General features: G+C 47.5%; 1 long non-coding RNA gene across 4 annotated transcripts in view; it reads left to right on the plus strand.

The window, feature by feature from the left end:
- The window catches only part of LOC108312105, a 127,776-nt gene that overhangs the window by 77,480 nt on the left and 39,363 nt on the right, over positions 1 to 10,933 (plus strand). For 2 of the 4 annotated variants that reach the window (XR_001828480.2, XR_001828481.2), the window contains exon 3: positions 4,002 to 4,004. The exons of the other annotated variants lie outside the window; for them this stretch is intronic. This is a non-coding gene — a long non-coding RNA (uncharacterized LOC108312105). The remainder of the gene's footprint in view (positions 1 to 4,001; positions 4,005 to 10,933) is intronic. 4 annotated transcript variants of the gene reach the window in all.

The raw sequence follows: 10,933 nt of genomic DNA on the forward strand, positions 1-10,933 counted from the left end.
AGGTGGTGCAAGGGGAATACCACCAGACTCCTTGAGCCCTCCCCAGGGGAGAGGTGGAGGGCTGGGGGACGGGATGTCTACTCCTTGTGGGCTGTAACTCCACCCCCCACCCCATGATGTATAGACTGACAAAGGACTTAATGCTGTGAATACATAAAGCGGCAGAGGCCTGGGCGGTGGAGGGTGACAGCTGCCCTTTAATGCTTGGCTTTTTAAAGATCATGGTAGAGTTCAGAAAGTATAGTCATGAGGTTTAATGATTTAATGGGGACGACTGGGGAGCAAAAATAGTTACTGCACCCTGGGGAAAAGTGACTCCTCATACATATTACTTTAGCCTAATGGCCTATAACGCCCTCCCCTCGTGCCCGCGGGGGGAGTCACGCTACATAGCCGCTGTAATACCGAATGGCCTGATTAAATGCATATTAAACAATACTAAATTGAGGGAAAAAAGGCGGAGGCAGTGCTAAATGTATTTATTCTGTGACGGGAAGATGTGACTCCTCCTCTGGCAGTGGATGGAAGAAGTCCTCCTGCCTAGCCAGTTCCCCAAAAGATGTGGTGTCCCAGTGAGATTTAGAGAGAGATAGAAACCTCATTTCTTTGAGAAGAACTTGTAGGGGAAGGCAACTCCAACATTGAAGGGAAATGCTAGCCAACCAAGGATCTGGAATGCCAGGAGTAAGAAGGGTCCACAAGATTTACTGTCCCAAGAGGCCCCAGTGATTCCCAGCTTGGAGTTCTACCCACAGATGTGTGGTTTGATTCTAATCAGTCATTTTTGAGTCTTTTCTGTAAATTCAGGGGCTACTTTGAGATTCTTCGGTCCACTGTACTGGTCTCATTATCTGTAAACCACACCCCTCCCTCAACATGACCCTGGTCATCAGTTTCCAAGATCACTGATGAGGCTACAATGAGAATGAAGCCTTAGCTCTTCAATGCACCTGGGTTCTATAGGCCACGAATGCATGTTAGAATCACCTGGGTAGGTTTTTTAAATGCCAATGTCTGGATTATTCTCCTGAAGAGATTCTGATTCACTTGGCTTGGGGTGTGTCCCAGGTGTTGGTATTTTTTAAAAGCTACCCAGGTGAGTCCAATGTGGATCCAAAGTTGAGAATCACTTTAGTAGAGTGTCAGAGCTTGGAGAGACTTTGGAAAGCACCCAGTTTAAGTTTTTTATTTCAGAGATGAGGAGTTGAGGCTTAGAGAGGTCATGACTTCTCCAAGATCCATAGTAATAGACTGGACTCTTGACTCCCAACCCTGTCTCCTTTCCATTGCACTTCTTCCTTTTTTATGGTAGAATGAACAGGGCCAGATCAGAACCAGTAACTATGAAACATCAGAATCCTGGCTCTGCAGCTCCCTATCTCAGACCCAGGCAGACCCAAGATAGCACCTTTTTCCCTGGACTTAGGTAAGAGGGATTCTTTGGTCACTCAACTTTACCTGAGATGCCAACACATGTGTTTTTCTGACCCCAGGAACTTTCCAGACCACCTCTCTGGCCCCTAATCCTTTAGGCTCTGGCTGACCTATGGCCTCCTATAGTGAAGCATTTTAAGAGCATGGACTGTGTAGCCAAGCTACTTGGATTTAAAGCTTGGACATGCCACTTATTACCAGTATAACTTTGGAGAAGTTAGTTAACACCCATGCATTTCAGTTTTCTTATCTGTAAAAGGGATATAATAACAGCACTTACCTCGTAAGACTGATGTGAGGATGAAATGAGTTAATATATGTAAAAGTACTTAAAACAATGTCTAACATGTAGTAATTGCCATGTAAATGATAGCTATTGTTGATTTAACATTTTAAATGTGCCTTTCTATTGAAGATTACAATTCATTAAGTTGTTCATATATTTATATTTGCCTTCTAACTCCAAGATCCTTAAGGATAGATTCTAGGGTCTACACCTCAGAGACTTTGGTTCTCTCAGATCCAGAGAGATCCAGGTAAGTTCAGACATTGCCTTTCACAAAGCGGAGGAGAAAAAGCTTGGATGGAGAGAGGGTAAGGAGGACAGGAGCAAGGTTTTGTAGAAGCTCAGCTCCAGGCAGAGTGCCAAGATGAAGGTTCTGCCTGTCCTCTGGGGATGTTTGAAATGCTTAAAGTTACCTAAGTTGGTGGTGATGGCTGCTAGACCCAAAAAAGCTGCTAGACCCAAAAAAGCCCACTGGCAAGTGACATTAAACAGAAAGGAGTCCTGTTTCTAGCTTCCTCATGGGAATAATGGTGGCGCATGAGTGCCCATTCACCTTTTTACTTACTCACAGCTTGACTTCGTTGAGGCACAATCTGATTTCCAAACTGAGTTTCCTGTTTTCTTAGCCACTGACTGGGATGTAGTGGGACAGTCCCCCAAATAATCCAAGGCATGGGCAGTCCGTAGTGCTCTTCCCTGTTCCTGCCATGCACCTGTCCCTGTGTCTTGGGGAGAATGAGACAGGAGTATGGACTTCAAGGAGGCACCATCTTCTCATACTAGTTTCTGAACTTTTAGATGCTGACACATAGGACTGTGCAAGAGTAGCCTTCCCAACATCATCACCAATGACTACCCTTCCCAAACCTTCTGTCCTGGAACACAGCCCTACTGTCCCCAATTCATGTTGCTCCTTTTGACACTCCAGTCTTGCTTATCCTACTTTCTTCATCTGAATTGCCTTTCTCCATTATTTCATGTCCAACTTATGCCCATCCTTCAAAGCCCAGGTTAAAAGCCAACATCTCTGGCAAGTGTCCTCTGATTCACCCAACGGAATGGTTTCTCTGTCTTGAGAACTTTACAGTCTTTTTAGTTCCCTTCCTCATTGACCTGATCACAAACTGCCTTGTACCACCATTACGTGGGCTCCCCATGGCTCAACTACTAAACTCTAAGATTCTGAAGGGTATGGGTCTTTAGACAAAGACCATGTGCCCCACAATCTACAGTCTAACACCAGGCTTGCCCAGAGTCTATGTATTGTTGAACAGATAGGTGGAAGGTTGAGTGAATAAGGAATATCCTCATCTACTCTGAAGATCAAACCTCACATTAAGTAAGAAAGCAACAGTTAGGCTTCCCTAGACCCAGGCAGCAAGACTTAAAAGGGCTAGAAAACATACCACTAGAGGAGTCAGTGGCAGAACCCCTCAGCTCCAACCCCAGACCATCTGCTTGGAGGAGCAGGGAGGGAGGGAGAACTGTGATTGATTTCTCCTTTCTGTTCCACCAGATACCCCCCCCCACATACTCACACACAGCATCACACACACAGTCCTCACTGCCTACTCTCCTCCCTTCCTCCTCCCTCAACTGCATTTAATATAAACGCCCATTAAAAAAATTCTCCCCTCCCTGTCATTGCATGGGCCAGAGCCAGACCCTCCCACCCCCAGGTCCCTGACGCTCTTAGATTTTCCTGCTGCCACATTCCACCCTGAGCCATGTCTTCTAGTATTTTGCTTTCAAATTGTGTCTCCTGCCATTTGTGCCACATTTAAAATGCTAACAGTACAGAATGTCATTTACAGAACCGGGGCGTTTGCTCCGGAAAATTAATTTGACTTATTCCTTCTGCCTGTTCCTATCTCCAGGCCAATATTATGCTACTCATTCTACAAGAGTAATACTTAATGAATAGGACTATTAATAATGTCAAGGTCCGCAGGGGCCTGGCGGCTAACGGATAGGCGTAGACGGAAGGAACCCATCACCTGACTCCTGGTTTAATGTCCCATGAAAATATCAGGCACTGCAGTGTAATTATGGAGCAGGGAGAAGCGAGTGGATGACGACCCAGAGTTTCTTAAATATTTTTCAAATTAGTTGATGCTTTTCCTTTTGGGGGAGGAGGATGTTTACTCTCCCCCCACTCCATTTTAGTTCTGGTCTGGAAGAGGAGGTGGACCTATTTTTATTAAACACACTCATGCATGCATGTGCGTGCACACACACACATACACAGTGAAAGAGAGAGAGAACAATATATAACATAGAGATGGTAATAGCTACTCTCTCCCCAACATGTTGAGATTGTTAAGATACTGTGCTGGGTATGAGAAAGGAGAAGTAGAGAGCATAGGTTTACATTTAACACAAGAGAAAGACACAAAGAAGGAAAAGAAAAAGTGTAATTAAAAAATCTGATTTACAGAGTACCCCCGTGATCCTCCTTTCTTCCATGCACCTCCTCCTTTCCCAGTGCATGTAGAATTATTAAGCTAACAGAGCTTCTAGAGAAAACAGGAGGTCCTTCATTACTGGCAGCCCCAGTCCTCATCATCCCCTTCCCACAGTCCTGAATAAGAATGGCCCATGCTGTACAGCTTCTTCATTGCTTGAAGCATGATTCCTTTCAAGCCCTGAGATTATGACCCTGGGTTGGTCCACATGGCTGCTTTTATAGGAATGGAGCAGCAGAATTGGGCAAGAACCATGGGAGAGGGAAGAGGAGAGGGATGGGGGAGGCCAGGACTGGGGTCAAAGGAGTTGGAGTGGGAGTCCTGTGTGTCAGTCTCATCTTGTATGCAGAAAGTGGATAAGGATATCTGCCTTGCAGGGTGGTGGTGAGGCCATGAGATAATGGGTGTGAAGGGCCCGGGGCTGGGGCTGACACACAGAGGGGACTGATAATGTTAGCTCCTTTTGTACAGTTCACAGATGGCGCAATCAGGCTACACCATAGCAGGATCCAGGCATCTCTTCCTGGCACAGAGTTGAACAAAGGATACTTGCCTCTTGCCCTGGGTGATGTGTGGGAGCTTCCAGTGTAGTGGGGAAAACCTCAGACTCCCATGAAGGAGTCATGTTCCTACCTGAGGTCCCCAGTCTTATGGAAGAGACTCAGTTCCTGATCTGAGAGGGGCTTCTGGTCTGGTGGTGGGATCCTTGTCCTTGGAAGACTCCTATTCTCATGGAGTAACCGTAGTGCCTTCCACCAGGGAGGGCTCCAGTCTTATGAGAGTTCCAGCCCCCTGGTCTAGAGGCATTTTAATCTGATGGGAGACATCCAGCTTCTGATCAGGGTAGGAGCTTTCTAATCTGGTTGGGGAAACTGGGCCCTTACCCTGGCGGAAACTCCAGTCTGATAAAGGAGACACAGCGTGTTCTGGAAGGCCTCCCAGTTTGATGGTAGAGACAAATTCTTGCCCCATGGGAGCCTAAATATGGTGAGGGGTGTATAACACTTGGCATTGTAAAATCCCAGTCTAATGGGGGGACAGAGTCTGCCATTTGAGAGATTTCAGGCTGATGAGAGAACAGGGTGGCCTGAAGAAGGTCCATCTGATGGAAGAGACCAAGGCCTGCCCCTCAGGAAGCCCCTAGACCATGGGGAAGACAGACTCCTTGGCCTCAGGGAGTGCCAGTGTGATCGAGGAGGGCTTCTGTGCAGTGACAGATTCCCTGGTCTTATGGTCTTATTGGGGAGACATGGTACCCACGGTGGGGCAGCTGCCATCCTTTACAGGGATGACAGGGCGAGTAAAAGCAGGCAAACTGCAGAAACCCCGACAGAGGGGAGGCACAAACCGTTCAGCTCAGCTGGGAAGAAATAGGCTCAAGCCCATCAAAGTGACAGATAACCCTGGGAGGCTGGGCGTGCCAAGCTGGACCTGTCCGGCCAGGCTGGAAGCCCAGCCGCTCCTTTTTTCTGTGTCTGGAAACCACCCGCCTTTTCAGCACCACGGCCAGCGGCCTCCTCGGAGGCGCGCGCCATAGCCCCGCCCAGGTTGGGCTGACATCCAGCCCTCTGGCCCTTCTGCGTGTCCCTCGACCCACAGGCATCTCGGACTGGAGGCGTGGGGCGGGCGGCCGGGGTGTGAGAGGCGGTGGGGCGCCTCCTCCGCGCGTCTCCGCGAGTATCTGTCTCCCCCATGCGTCCGCTGCTCCTCACAGAGGCATTGGGAGTGCGTGTTCGCGTCTTTCTCGAGCAGCGGCTGTCTGCGCCTGACCCCGCCAAGAATGGGAACACTTCCTCCACCTCATCCCCTACTCCAGGGTCATGAAGGGGGGTCAAGGCTTCCTCTTGGGGTTTTAGGTCAGCGGGAGCAGGTCAGGTCTCTGAAGCCATGGGTGTGTGTGTCTGTGTGCCTGTGCACGTGCCTCATGTGCGTTTGGGGATGTCCCGTGGAAGAGATCATCTTACTACCGTGTCTTCTTGGGACACTGCATAACAGAATGATCAGGAGAGGAAATCTTCCTTCTGGCTCTAACTGCCTTGCTCACCACCTGGGTGGGTCAGGCCTGGGTCTGTAGCTGATCTTGCATTCCCTTCCCCAATCCTGAACTGTTTGTGTGAGAGCATCTGTGCAGGGACATCTGGCTTCTGCTGGGGACCCCGAGGGGCCCATCCCATGCCAGCTGAAGGTTGGGAGATCAGGGGCCCAACAGACACTCTGCCCAGCCCTTCCTCCTTTCTCTCCAACACCTGGTTTGGGCTTCTTAACACCTGAACCTTAATAGATTCAGGTGGTCCAGCCAAATCCTGGTCATTCCACTCCTCGTACCCCCTGCCTCCCAAAAGCAAGGTAGAGGGATTGAAGGGCACTTAGGCACAGAGAGACACCCCATCTCTACCCCAACCTCTGTCCTCATAAAAGGCAAATATGGAATCAGCAAAAAGAAAAAAAGGCCAAAGAAAAAGTCATAAAGTCATTCAATTAATAATTATTCTGATGGACTCATCAGAATTCACAGCTGGGCCAAGAAAAGGGTAGTTGGAGGGAGTCAGAGGACAAACGTGGGGGGCGCATTCTTGTCCCTCACCCTCAGGTGAGAGTAAAGGCGCCTCCTGCCAAGTTCTCGTTTTCTCATTCGCTTCTTTTTTTATGGGGCATCCTGAGTGTAAAAAATATGACTTGCCTTTATGGTGCTCCAACAGGAATGAAGCTATAAAATTATGAACAGTTTTTATGACGGCTATTCGGGGGATGCTTTTATATTGATGGTATACAGCCTGAATCTGTCTTTTTTGCATCCCACCCCCTTTCCCTGGGCAGGGAGGGGAAGTCTGTGTAACTATTTTTCATGCATTTAATATATTAATTATCCGGTAAATGCTCCCCAGGCTGTGCTCGGGACATTGGAGAGTGACAGGTTCTCAGCGAGCCTCCGAAGGCAGCGCATCAGCCTGCAGTGTATTATGTCGGCGAGGTCAGGGTGGGGTTAATGTAACTTTTTATTTGCTGATTTTTCATAGGCGGGAGCAAAGCTGGGATGGAGGGAGGGAGAGAGAAGGAGGGAGAGAGGGAGGAGGGGAGGGAGGAGAAGGTGCAACGAGAGCAGAGATAATGGTGAGGCAGATCTCTCCACCCCCAGTTCACCTCTGTCAATGCCAGGAGGTTTGATTAGGTAGGAAAGGAGCAGTGGCCTCTCCCACTGGCTCTGGCACCCAAAGCCACACACTCCTGTTGACCACTTCTGGGCATGAGGCTTTCCCTTGCTGCGTCTTGCACCCTTGAATGCGGACACAGTATCACCCTCTGACTCCTTCTCACTCGCTGAAACTGAAACCCCAGGTCTCAATAAAAACCTATAAGATTACCACAGGAGTGTCTGGCCAGCCTCCCTTCGTGTATTCCCAGATAGGTGCTTGCACACAGCCATATGGACTGGTGCACACACAAGCTGGCTTTGTCACTTGAGTTTGCATTGTCCCTCCTGCCTGACATGTGAGATTCTGATTCCCTGCCTATTTGCAAAGTACAGTTTCTGGCGATTAAACAAGGGAAGCAATGAACGGGTCCCACTGGCCACAGTTTCTCTTCTCTGTCAATGGTACCAGGAGCTCTCATGCCTAAAGCTGAGACCCTATCCACCCTGCAAGAAAGAAAATCTGTCAGCCAGCCCATCTTTGTCTGGAAAGCCCGGGGAGGGGACTGTTCAGGGGGCCCAATGCCCAGGTCACCACTGGGCCTATGTATGCTCCAGGCCTAGAGAGAATAAAGGCTACTGCTTAGATCATACTGGGGCCTTCCTGGCCTCCTGCCCCCGCCCTGCCATCTGCCGGCCCCAAGAGGGCAGCACAGGTGGGTTTTCTTTGCTTTGACTGGTAAGTGATCCTGAATACTTGACTCCTGGCTCCCTAACCCTTTGAAGCCTTTATTTTGGTTTTCATATAAAGTTTTTTTTTTTCTTTACTGTAAACATGTTTAATCATTTAGAAAAGTAGAGATATTGTTAGCATTATTATTTTAGGATTTATAAAGGTATTTATTTATTTAGGTAGACACTTATGTGTGTTTAGCCAGGAAAAAGGCAGCTCCTACTGAACCAGGAGCATAGACCCTGGGGTTCAGGGCCTCAGCTCTGCCTAGACATGCTGTGTGATGCCTCTTTGTTCTTCACCAAAGAAGACAAAGTAGCGGGAGGATACTCCTGAGGTCCTACAGACCCACCCACCCTTGCTCACTGAGGACCGGGGAGTCTGTGTGCACATGTGCGTGTCCTATCCCCCTCCAAGGAGAGAAGTTAGGAGCTTGAGTTCTAGAAACAGGCCTAGGGTTGGATCTTTGCTTTGCCACTTCCTGCCCTGTGACCTTGAGAGAGTTCCTTTCCTGCTTTCAGATTCAGGTTCCCCATCTGTAAATTGGGGCTCAGTATATTAGGGGTGCAACCTTATGGGAATGTAAAGAATAAAGAAGTTGAGCCGTGTAAGGTGCTTAGCTCAGTGCCTAGTACAAACACTATTGCTGTTGTTATTGTGATTATCATTATTATTTTGATTCTACCCATTCCTATCCACCTATGTTTTGTACAACCCAACCCCTGTGGAGTTACCACTCTTCTATAAGTTTGCAAATTCTGCATTCCAAGTGGCTATTTCCTCTTAGGCATTTGGCCTGAGTTGTGCCATACCATGTGATAGGTGTGCAGTGATGTGTAATTGTGGTCAGAGCAGAAGAGCTTTGTAGGCATTTGCTGTTGCCATCTCTATTAAGTCAGCATGGGGGGAGTGTCATTAGGATGCAACATTATTGTGCACTGAGGGCTGGGGGTGTCATGTACTTTACCTCATTTGTCTTTCTTAATGGCCTTATGAAGTAAATAATATTATTAAACCATCTCACTGGTGAGGATCTTGAGGATCAGGGAGATTCAGTCAATGACATGCCAGCCTGAGGTCACCGGGGTGGTTAGAACCAGGGCTGGGATTCAAGGCCACTGACTGCACAGCTCATGGGCTTCCTGTTTCCTCAGGCTGCCTCTGGCTCCCTCTGGCTCCGTTTTAAAAATGATACCCACTAAAGCAGTGAGAGAAACTTTGTCAAAATCTAAGTGCCTACTCTCTGTCAGGCACTGGTGAGGGGCTCATGGGGGCTCACAAGAATGAGGTGTTTTTGCTGGTCTGGGGGAGTATGGAGGCCACTTGGGGGAGATAAGACATTTAGTAATGGTAGTAGTGCCGCCATTCATAATATCAATAATATCAGCCACAATCGTTAATGCTTACTCTGTGTCAGGCACTTTTCCAAGAACATTATTCCACAACCCCACAAGACAGGTACTGTTATTATCCGCTGGTCTGTAAATGAAATTCTGAGGTCCAGAGAAGTTAAGGTGCACAGAGCTTGCACAACTTGCTAGTGGAAGATTCTGTGTTGGCACTGAGACTGACTTCAGAGGTGGCATCTTCAAACTTGTCATCTGCTGTGTGCCAGGTACCCACTTTTCACAATTCCCTTCCAAATTTGGGATTCTCATGCCCACTTAGGTGTATATAAATGTGTTGGCCCTTTTGTAATTTTTATTTTTGCACAGTATTTAATGAGAGTATTTTAAGTGCTGTGTTACTAACCATAATGACAGTAACTACTAAATGTCTTGGTAGTGAGGTTTGAGGGCCTGCCATGTGCCAGGCATTGTGTTAAATGCTTTGTTTGCATTACCTCATCTCATTTTTTTTTTTTTTGAGACAGAGTCTCACTCTATCACCCAGGCTAGAATGCAGTGGCGCAGTCTCAGCTCACTGCAACCTCTGCCTTCCAGGCTCAAGCAATTCTCTTGCCTCAGCCTCCCTGGTAGCTGGGATTACAGGCGTGCACCACCACGCCCAGCTAATTTTCATATTTTTAGTAGAGATGGGGTTTCACCATATTGGCCAGGCTGGTCTCGAACTCCTGACCTCAAATGATCCACCTGCCTTGGCCTCCCAAAGTGCCAGGATTACAGGTATGAGCCACCACACCTGGCCCCTCATCTCATTTTCTCGACATACTTATGAAGTGGGGACTCTTATTGTCACCTCTGTTTTTCAGATGAGGAAACTGAGATTTTTCAGAGTTAAACAACTTGCCTGAAGTCACACAATAAATGGTAAAGCCAGGAAATAATAGGGTTTAAGTCCAGGCAGTCTGTCTCCAGAGTTTGAGCTCTTAACCCAAAGCTCTTCATGAGAAAGAAGCTTATGAAATCCAAGGGAGACATTCCCTATCGCCTCCTTGCACCCCAGTCACACTCTCTTCCTCCTTTCCCTCAAAGAGCTTTGAGGTAGAATTTTCCCAGAAGCTTTATATATGTATGACCATGTATACAGGGATTTTTGCTCATAAATGTGATCATTCTGTTATATTGTTCTGCATATTTCCCTCCTTTTATGTTATTATATGTAGATCTATTTCATTCTTTTAGCTTCTACTTGATATTCCACAGAATGGGCTTACCATAATTTACCCCTTGATGGACATGTGGATTATTTCTGATTTTTTGATATTGAATGCAATGAGCAATGCTTCCTTGAGTATTCTAATACAGGCTTTTCATGCACATGTGCTCAGCAGCTGGAAGTGAAATCACTGAATGGAACAGAATGTGCCTTCAGTGTTTTTTCTAGTTGTTGCCAAATGGTTCTCCAAAAAGGCTGCACACTCCCCACAAGGCATGTGGAAGGACTCCCATTTCCTGATCTCTTTGCCATTAATGTCTATTATG

Source organism: Cebus imitator, unplaced genomic scaffold (genome assembly GCF_001604975.1).
Source record: "Cebus imitator isolate Cc_AM_T3 unplaced genomic scaffold, Cebus_imitator-1.0 Scaffold121, whole genome shotgun sequence".
NCBI classification, from domain to species: Eukaryota; Metazoa; Chordata; class Mammalia; order Primates; family Cebidae; genus Cebus; species Cebus imitator.